We start from the raw sequence: 11,450 nt of genomic DNA on the forward strand, positions 1-11,450 counted from the left end.
CAATACGGTAATTCCAAATTTGTTGCAGAACAACGTATGGAAGGACAAAGCATTTACTCTGTATTGCAATAAATGTTGGAATGTCAATGTTGGAATACTGTTAGGGCCCCTGCCCCCTGAGTCCCTCTCCTCCACCTTGGGTTTGTGTATGTGTGTCACTGCCTTGATTGCAGGATTGGGACCAGGTGCCAGTAATCATCGTGAGCAGCTTACTTAAGCCGGTTCTTTGCTTCACATCATCGCCAGATCAACAACTGAACTATACGTGTTTGTGACTCCAGCTTTCAGTTTACAAAGAATCTAGCAATCCTGATACTGAGCTCATTTTTGTTTTCTTTCTCTAGATCAGGGGTTCCCAACCTATTCCACTAAGGCACACTGTGGGTGCAGGATTTCATTCTTACCAAACAAGATGACAACACTTTTTCCCCAATCTGGTGTTTTACAAGTGCAATCAGTTGATTGCAGTCAGGTGTGGCTTGTTTTAGCAGAAGCCTCATTGGTTCAACTGTCTCTGCTGGATCGGCTGGAACAAAAACCAGGACCCACAGTGTGCCTTGAGGACTGGGTTGAAAACCCCTGCTCTAGATACTATACTGCTTGCCTGCCTGAACACCTGCCTGCCCGTTCACCTGTTCAGTCACTAAACTGCCCACCGGATTCTTTGGACACTATCTGCTACTCCCTTTAACCGTCAATGAACTCTTTTTACCACTGCCAGTTTGCCTCGCGTCTCTGAGCTTGGCTCCCCTGTTACCCCAGAACCTTAACAAATACAATATGTTGTTTACAGCCTAAAAATGGTTCATCCTTAATGTGGAGTTGCTTGTTCCAATTAAAATATTTTGTGAAAAAAACAATGTTGGAATATTATGGCAAATTAATATATTTGCTAGGGTTGTTCCGATCATGTTTTTTTGCTCCCGATCCAATCCCGATTGTTTTAGTCTGAGTATCTGCCGATCCCGATATTTCCCGATCCGATTGCTTTTTTTTTTTCTCCCGATTCAATTCCAATCATTCCCGATAATTTTTCCTGATCATGTACATTTTGGCAATGCATTAAGAAAAAAATGAATACAACTCGGACGAATATATACATTCAACATACAGTACATAAGTACTGTATTTGTTTATTATGACAATAAATCCTCAAGATGGCATTTACATTATTAACATTCTTTCTGTGAGAGGGATCCACGGATAGAAAGACTTGTAATTCTTAAAGGATAACTGTGACTTTGTATGTTGTGACTAAATATTGCCATCTAGTGTATTTGTTGAGCTTTCAGAAAATAATACTGCACCCATTTAACTGTGCTGCCCAAATGCATGATGGGAAGTGCAACCATGACTGTGCGTAGGGGCACCAATTGATATATCTTCTCTGCGTTGGGAAATAACATTGGGTGTTAAGAAAATTAACAACTACTACCTTTCTTCCCCACATTGCCTCTCACGATATTTTTAATTGCTGAGAGAGAGACTGTAAGGCTTTAGCCAAATTAAAAAAAGGCTCCAAAGGCTGTCAAAATTCTCCCTACTCATTATACGCTGCCTTTTAGGTTTATATATAGGTAAAACGGCGCCTTTATAGATTTAACGCGACAATGCGTGAGTGGGTCGTGCAGCGCATGCGTTAATTATTCAACGTGATTAATTTTAAAAAATTAATTACCGCCTAAATGCAATAAATTTGATAGCCTTACTTTATGCCAAAACTACTCTAGATGAGTGTAAGACATTTTGTCTGTAAAGTTAAATACAATTACAAAGCGATTTAAATAAAATATATTTATATATTTCAAAAAGGCATGTCCGATAATTTTTTGCCGATTCTGATACTTTGAAAATGACGTGATCGGACCCGATCGATCGGGACATCTTTAATATTTGCATTAATAAATGGTATGGTATCTCTTAACTCATTGGCTACAACTGACATTGTTAGACGTCCAGTCCATTGCGATTCATAAACATACAATATTTGCTTACATGAGCTACCCCTGTTACACCAAGACGAAAATTAATAGGGCTGCCAAAAACAACACTAGTTGAAATTTACGCTTTCGAGTAATGTTGAAGGCAGCACATGTGATCATAGTACTTGCGACTGCAAGCTCGTGTGTGGTCATGTGACTGTATTGTTACGTCTGATTGGTATCATGGAGTGATGTGATTATTGTCACGACGTCTCATTGGTGAAACAGGTATAGCCACTGTGCTGGCTAATGTCAAATCTGATATGTAGAATAAAAAGGAAAAAATCTAAGGACTCTAGCGTAGCGCGAAGTAGCAGGTTAGGAGTTGTATTTCTTCTTCACAAATCTATTAAAATAAAAGTAAAAAGTATATTTAAGTTTAAGTGTGCTTAAAATTATTCTTAGAAGTACATTTTTCCTCATAAAGTTACTCAAGTAAATGTAACAGAGTAAATGTAACGTGTTATTACTCACCTCTGGTAATACGGCTAACAAACCAAGAGCTTGACAGAGGAATTTGGGTAAATACAAGCATACAATGAATCATACATACAGTACATTCATGTCTTTCTTTTTTCTTCCTTTTTTCCTGCAAACAGCAGAGATTCGATAAGAGATGTCAATCACGCCGATATCGGCCTCCTCATCTCCCCCCAGAGGCTAAAGGAGGAATGTTGTTATGATTGGGCGGAATGTCAACTATTACTCGCAAAGAGAAAAATCAGAGGCCTTCATGAAAATAATTTATGTAAGAGACATGATAGTTCCTGAAGGGATAGAGATGAAGAAAAACTTTCAAAATTTATATTGAAAAAAAAAAAAAAAAGCAAAACATTTTACATGCTGTTTAAGTGAAAAACGTAATTGCACAAGTGTGCATACCCTCTTATAATCCAACCAGATACAAAAATAAATAAAGTGAAAGAATGAGGGTCTTTAAATTTGCTCAGCAACAAGATATCTTGTTCTGTACTAAGGAGCCCCTAAAGGGACATCAACAGGAATAAAACAAATTTAAACAATCCGGTGTGCACCGGATAGTGTGTGGTACACACTAGAAACTATCTGGTGTGCACCTCATACTATCTGGTGCGCACTAGAAACTATCTGGTACAGACCAAAAAGTTTCTAGTCCTCATCATATACTAGATAGGTCACACCATATAGTTTCTGTTCCGCACCAGATAGTTTCTAGTGTGCACCTCATACTATCTGGTGCGCACCAGATAGTTTCTAGTGCGCACCTCATGCTATCTGGTGCACACCAGCTAGTTTCTAGTGGGCACCACATACTATCTGGTGTGCACAAGATAGTTTCAAGTGCACACCTCATACTATCTAGTGCACACCAGATAGTAAGTGGTGTGCACCAGATAGTTTCTAGTTCGCACCACAGTTTCTAGTGCACACCACATACTATGTGGTGCGCACCAGATAGTTTCTGTTCTGCACCAGATAGTTTCTAGTGTGCACCTCATACTATCTGGTGCGCACCAGATAGTATGTGGTGCCCACTAGAAACTATCTGGTGTGTACCAGATAGCATGAGGTGCGCACTAGAAACTATCTGGTGCGCACCACATAGTATGTAGTTTCTATTGCGCACCATATACTACCTGGTGTGCACAAGATAGTTTCTAGTGTGCACCCTATACTATTTAGTGCACACCAGATAGTTTCTAGTGTGTACCACATAGTTTCTAGTGCGCACCACTGTTTCTAGTGCGCACCGCATAGTATCTGGTGCACACCAGATTGTTTCTAGTGCGCGCCACATACTATCTAGTGCACACCACGTACAATGTGGTGTACACCAGATAGTTTCTGGTCTGCACCAGATAGTTTCTGCTGCACACCAGATAGTTTATAATGTGTACCTCATACCATCTGGTGTGCACGAGATTGTTTCTAGTGTGTACCCCATACCACCTAGTGCGCACCAGATAATTTCTACTGCGCACTTCATAATATCTGGTGTGCACCAGATAGTTTCTAGTGCACACCAGATAGTTTCTAGTGTGTACCCCATACCACCTAATGTGCACCAGATAGTTTCTAGTGTGCACCACAGTTTCTAGTGCGCACCGCATAGTATCTGGTGCTCACCTGATTGTTTCTAGTGTGAACCGCATAGTATCTGGTGTGCACCAGATTGTTTCTAGTGCGCAAGACATACTATCAAATGCGCACCACATATTATCTTGTGCACACCACATACTATGTGGTGCGCACCAGATAGTTTCTAGTCCGCAGCAGATAGTTTCTAGTGCGCACCTCAAATTATCTGGTACGCACCAGATAGTTTCTAGTGCACACCACATATTATCTAGTGTACACAAGATAGTGTCTGGTCTGCACCAGAAAGTGCAGATCAGAAAGTTTCTAGTGCGCACTTCATAATATCTAGTGTGCACCACATAGTATCTGGTGTGCACCACATAGTTTCTAGCGTGCATCCCATAGTATCTGGTGCGCACCAGTATGTTTAAACTTATTTTATTTCTGTTGATGTTCCTTTAAGGGCCCTGTAAAATTTATTTCATTTCTGTTGATCTCCCTTTAGGGGCTCCGTAGATAAATGTCACATTTCAATTACCTTCACTATTTAACTTGAAGTTATTTTAGGCAAGTTGTAAGTAACAATGAAGCCAAAATGGATGACATTTTTTTTCAAAAATAATATTTTATCAGAGCTTCCTGACAGAACTGTAGTCTACAACTGTACGGTTTTAAGTATTTTCCGCACTATTTTTTCCAGTGCGTGTCGAGACAATGTAATGGTGACGATGTGCATGTAATTCAATAATATCTTTACAATCAGTGTTGTTGATAACGGTGTTAGAGTATAGCTGCGTTTTTTTTCAGTAGTGAGTAATCTAATTAATTACTTTTCCCATTTTAGCAATGCCAGTATTTTCCATTAAATTAGTTTCCATTAAATTTTAGCCAATTTATGACCTTGATTATCCGGATTTTAAATTCCAGACATTTTAAGACTTTTTAAGGACCTGCTGGAACCCTGACTTTCAGCCAATCAGATACAGGAATAGAAACATGTGAACAGATGGCTCCTTTGAAAACAATTACATTCAAGTCAAGCTGATTATTTATTTGAAATCATTGTTCTAAAGCTAACAAGTTTGGCATAAAATGATCGCACATAGCTAACACCTCGTGTTAGTCTTGTGATGACACACGAACACACACACAGTGCATTCCTCTCACCTGCCCCACATGACTGATCATACCTGTAGATAACTTAAAGTATTTGCTATAATACTTCATGATAGTCATACATAATTGTTAATAGTAGCTCTGCGTTCAGATCATCGTCATTACCCGGAATGTCAACAAAAAGTTCACAACTTGAACAAAGTCAATATGCGGCGTCCTTAAATTGAAGTGGCGCTAGCATAGCTTAAGTGGTAATCGGAGCATCAGTACCAGGGGGGCGCCTGCGGGGCGTCTTTGCCGATAAGACAGTCTGAAGCATCGACAGCATCAGATGATGGCAAAAAAAAGAAAAACGATAAAGGCAAGTTGAAACCTGCCCGTCATGTTTCTGTGAAAGAACACAAGAATAAAACAGGGGTTTTATACTAGTATTGTGTGTGTGTGCGTGTGTGTGTGTGTGTGTGTTGTGAAAATGTATGGAAATAGGTGGTCTTATTTTTATTAGAAATTAGCAGGTTTATCTTTAAATTATTTCAGATTAGCTTTAAATCTCGTGCACTGTATAATGACAATAAAGGCTTTCTATTAAAGAAATCTTTGCAATTTGGATTAAAGTAATTATTAGCAAAATATTTTTTGTGTTGTTATCAAATTTAAATCAGTGCAGGAATGTAAATAAATAAATAATTGGATGAATAAATAAACTATTTTCCAAAGTAATGTATTATTTTTTGGGAGACGCAACAGTGTATTGTTATTAGAAATAACAACAATAATTGATTTGAATTTTAATTTGAACATAGTTATCAATAAAAAAAAAAACAAAGGCATTACTCTATAATATTTTTGCATTGTAACACAACATACATATAAATTGAATACAAAAAATATCATAACAGCCTCATGGGCCAAGCATCATGTTCAAAAGAAGTAAATAGATGTAAAAATATTTTTTGTGTTGTTCGCAAATTTAAATTCATACTGAAATGTAAAAAAATATATATCATCATTTCCCAAAGTAATTGGTTATTTTCCGTGTATAATTGATACTATTAATTCATAAATTATTTTTGTGTTCTCAAATTTTAGTGTTTAAATTTAAAAAATCAATTAAATGAATAAAATTATTTCCCAATGTAATTTACCCAAATTTTTCTGACTATAAGTCGCAGTTTTTTTTCATAGTTTGGCTGGGGGTGCGACTTATACTCTGGAACGACTTATATGCAAGGGTCAAGTCAAAGTGGGCCAGAACGGTCAGGAACGCAGTTCCGGTATAAGATTCAGTGCCGGAATGCTGTTCCGGTACACGGTGCTTTGATTCAAAAAAATGTGACAGCAACTGTCAAAACGCTATGTAAAAAAACAAAAAACAAAACAAAACAAAAAAAAAGATGCTAAGCTGCCATACATGCATTTCAGCTCCAAGAAGAAAAACAATCTACCAACATCAGATTTACATACACAATTGTTAACAACAAGCATAATAAAGTGCTTGTGTAGCATAATCCATTTCCACAGATATTCATTATTTATTTTATTCCACGGACGGCATGGAGGTTTCCCCAGCTGCTGCAGTTTTCTGAGTCTGACACTAGCCACGTTTACATGCTGACTTTTATTCATACCGATTCAAATCATTCCGAATGGAAATTTCACATCAGCTGTTTACATTTTACTTCATCTATTCCGATCCAGCGTTTACATGTGACTGCCTTTATTCCGAAAGGACGTTTGACAACTGCCGTCTGACATGCGCAGATTAATCAAAACAAAGCGTCACGTTGCAAAACACGGAGATCGATCGTCAGATCAGCTGCTGTTTTAACTTTTCGAGTGGAAACAAAACTTCAGAATGATACGCCGTTCATTTAAAAAGTTGTGTGGGTGCGCTGTGCGTGTGCTTGGAAGCCATGTTGCAAGTGACTTTACTTACGTCACCAAGTGACGTCACCACGTCAGTACGGAGCATGCGCAGAAAGAACGCAACCAGACACCATTCCGCTTCCCTGTTTACGTGATATAATTTTACTTATAATCGGTTTGGGAAAAGGAATATTCCACCCCTGTGAATCGGAATGAAATTCCATTCGGTTTGGGCCTGTTCATTCCGATTGAGGTGTTTATATGGAACACATTTATTCGGTTTGAACAAATATTCCGATTGGAATTGGAATATTTGGCTCCATGTAAACGTGGCAAATGATGAGTCACGTCAATGTGCGAATGCACGCGGCAAAGCAAAACGTCTGGACTCATTTATCCGTTCAATTGGCTAACATACTGACATGTGATCAGCAGAGATGGTTCGAATGTGCATGTTTTCTGTAAAAGAAAAAGAAAAAAAAAAAAGCTTGTTGAATTGATGCGACAAAAAAGGGCAATGTAACAGAAAATGGATCAAATCTTTAAAAGCAGGGAAAGAGTTGAGGAGGCTTATTTATCACATTTAGTTTTATTTGCCCTGATGGGGAGGTTCAGAACATCTTAGCTGTCAATGTGCACTTTGGACTTATATTTGTTCATTTATGTTAGGCTACTTATTCATTTCCTTATGATTTAAAAAAGTCAATGTTTGCACGATCTTCAAACTATATTCCATTTCACTCTGCATAATATAAGTCATTTGTACTTATTTTTCTGAATGTATGTTATAACTTTATCATTAAAAAAAAGTAAATGTTTGCATTAACTTCAATTTTAATATATATCCTATGTTCTTACGTAGTTAACATTGAGATTTGGCATTTATTATTTGAGGAAATGAGGGAAAATAAGAATTAGGAGATGGAGGTTGGGCTTATTGCTGTTTTTTTTTTTTTTACTTTTATTTTGCAAATCATTGAAAAAATACAATTTTGAATGGAAAAAATGAATAAATAAATAGAATTTCTGGCTCCGTGGCGACCTTCACGTCGGGGAGTTCCGACAAGAAATTCTAGCCACTTTCACCCCTGCTTATATGTGAAATTATTAACACATTATTATATCATTTCACATGTTAGTTTGGTGTTTTGGAGTGACACTGATGGTTTGGTAAACTTGTTAGCATGTTCGTTACGCTACAGTTATCTGAATACCTCTTAATAGCTATGTTATGTTAATATACCGGCCACGTTCGCATTTCGTTGTTCATGCATCATGTAACATTATCATACTGTACACTTATTCAGCATGTTGTTCTCTATTATATTTTTATTAGGGCTGTCAAACGATTAAAATTTTTAATCGAGTTAATTACAGCTTAAAAATTAATTAATCGTAATTAATCACAATTAATCGCAATTCAAACCATCTCTAAAATATGCCATATTTTCTATAAATTATTGTTGGAATGGAAAGATAAGACACACGACGGATATATACAGTGCCTTGCAAAAGTATTCGGCCCCCTTGAACCTTGCAACCTTTCGCCACATTTCAGGCTTCGAACATAAAGATATAAAATTTTAATTTTTTGTCAAGAATCAACAACAAGTGGGACACAATCGTGAAGTGGAACAAAATTTATTGGATAATTTAAACTTTTTTAACAAATAAAAAACTGAAAAGTGGGGCGTGCAATATTATTCGGCCCCCTTGCGTTAATACTTTGTAGCGCCACCTTTTGCTCCAATCACAGCTGCAAGTCGCTTGGGGTATGTTTCTATCAGTTTTGCACATCGAGAGACTGACATTCTTGCCCATTCTTCCTTGCAAAACAGCTCGAGCTCAGTGAGGTTGGATGGAGAGTGTTTGTGAACAGTAGTCTTTCCACAGATTCTCGATTGGATTTAGGTCTGGACTTTGACTTGGCCATTCTAACACCTGGATACGTTTATTTTTTGAACCATTCCATTGTAGATTTGGCTTTATGTTTTGGATCATTGTCCTGTTGGAAGATAAATCTCCGTCCCAGTCTCAGGTCTTGTGCAGATACCAACAGGTTTTCTTCCAGAATGTCCCTGTATTTGGCTGCATCCATCTTCCCGTCAATTTTAACCATCTTCCCTGTCCCTGCTGAAGAAAAGCAGGCCCAAACCATGATGCTGCCACCACCATGTTTGACAGTGGGGATGGTGTGTTCAGGGTGATGAGCTGTGTTGCTTTTACGCCAAACATATCGTTTTGCATTGTGGCCAAAAAGTTCAATTTTGGTTTCATCTGACCAGAGCACCTTCTTCCACATGTTTGGTGTGTCTCCCAGGTGGCTTGTGGAAAACTTTAAACGAGACTTTTTATGGATATCTTTGAGAAATGGCTTTCTTCTTGCCACTCTTCCATAAAGGCCAGATTTGTGCAGTGCACGACTGATTGTTGTCCTATGGACAGACTCTCCCACCTCAGCTGTAGATCTCTGCAGTTCGTCCAGAGTGATCATAGGCCTCTTGGCTGCATCTCTGATCAGTTTTCACCTTGTTTGAGAAGAAAGTTTGGAAGGACGGCCGGGTCTTGGTAGATTTGCAGTGGTCTGATGCTCCTTCCATTTCAATATGATGGCTTGCACAGTGCTCCTTGAGATGTTTAAAGCTTGGGAAATCTTTTTGTATCCAAATCCGGCTTTAAACTTCTCCACAACAGTATCTCGGACCTGCCTGGTGTGTTCCTTGGTTTTCATAATGCTCTCTGCACTTTAAACAGAACCCTGAGACTATCACAGAGCAGGTGCATTTATACGGAGACTTGATTACACACAAGGTGGATTTTATTTATCATCATCAGTCATTTAGGACAACATTGGATCATTCAGAGATCCTCACTGAACTTCTGGAGTGAGTTTGCTGCACTGAAAGTAAAGGGGCCGAATAATATTGCACGCCCCACTTTTCAGTTTTTTATTTGTTAAAAAAGTTTAAATTATCCAATAAATGCTGTTCCACTTCACGATTGTGTCCCACTTGTTGTTGATTCTTGACAAAAAAATTAAATTTCATATCTTTATGTTTGAAGCCTGAAATGTGGCGAAAGGTTGCAGGATTCAAGGGGGTCGAATACTTTTGCAATGCACTGTACATACAACATACTGTACATAAGTACTGTATTTGTTTATTGTAACAATAAATCCACAAATGGCATTAACATTCTTTCTGTTAAAGTGATCCACGGATAGAAAGACTTGTAGTTCTTAAACGATAAATGTATAGTAATTTTATATTAAAACCCCTCTTCATGTTCTCGTTTTAATAAAATCTGTAAAATTTTCAATCAAAAGTAGAGTTAATATAATAATAAGAAGAATAAAAATAACAATAATAAAAATAGAGTGACCAAAGTCTAAGTTTTACGTGTATTTTGCAGAGCTATTTTGATATGGAATGCCAGTTCATTTTGCATTGTTGTTTAACTTTGTGTCAGAATAGGGCCTCATTACTATAGACTGAAGCGCTTTTCTTTTTGTGAACATTATTTTTTGGGGGGAGAGATAGGACTATTATTTTTGTTGTGCTTTCACTAAACGATACTTACAGTGGGGAGAACAAGTATTTGATACACTGCCATTGGCAGTGTATCAAATACTTGTTCTCCCCACTGTATGTTTGTTGTGAAGGAGGAGCCAATAAATGGCGCGGTCCAAAGAACGCCTGTGTCCACTCGCCTCTACTGTATAACATATATCTGTACATATCTTACCCAAAATACAACAAGAGACACATAATTGCCACTAAAAGAAAGAAAACTTACCGAAATATGTGTGGAGCACAAATAGCAATTTGCATTGCATTGTGAATACAGCATAAACGTCTCACAACTACTAATTCTCCCACGTTTAGAAGAAATAACATGAGTATGGAACGGCGCTGCCCCCAAGTGGCTGGTGGCATTCTCTTCACTCTTAATGTCCATAAACGGCCTCATTGTAATCTGTTTGAGGCAATATGCGAGATGGTCATTCACCCAAGTGCCAGCAGAGGGCGGCAAAACTCCATAACAACAAGTGAGCGTTTCAGTGTACTGTCATTTAAATCTGTCAGAGCGGGACATCTGCCTTAATTGCGTCAAATATTTTAACGTGATTAATTTAAAAAATTAATTAACGCCCGTTAACGCGATAATTTTGACAGCCCTATTTTTTATTTTAAATTGCCTTTCAAGATGACATATCTGTTCTATGTGTTGGATTTTATCAAGTAAATTTCCCCGAAAAATGCGACTTATACTCCGGTGCGACTTATGTATGTTTTTTCCTCTTCGTTGGGCATTTTATGGCTGGTGCGACTTATACTTAGGTGCGACTTAGCATCCGAAAAATACGGTATAGATATTTGGGAAGCAAAAATGTATTATTATCATTATTGCTATTATATTATCAATATA

This window comes from Corythoichthys intestinalis, chromosome 4 (genome assembly GCF_030265065.1).
Source record: "Corythoichthys intestinalis isolate RoL2023-P3 chromosome 4, ASM3026506v1, whole genome shotgun sequence".
Lineage (NCBI taxonomy): Eukaryota > Metazoa > Chordata > Actinopteri > Syngnathiformes > Syngnathidae > Corythoichthys > Corythoichthys intestinalis.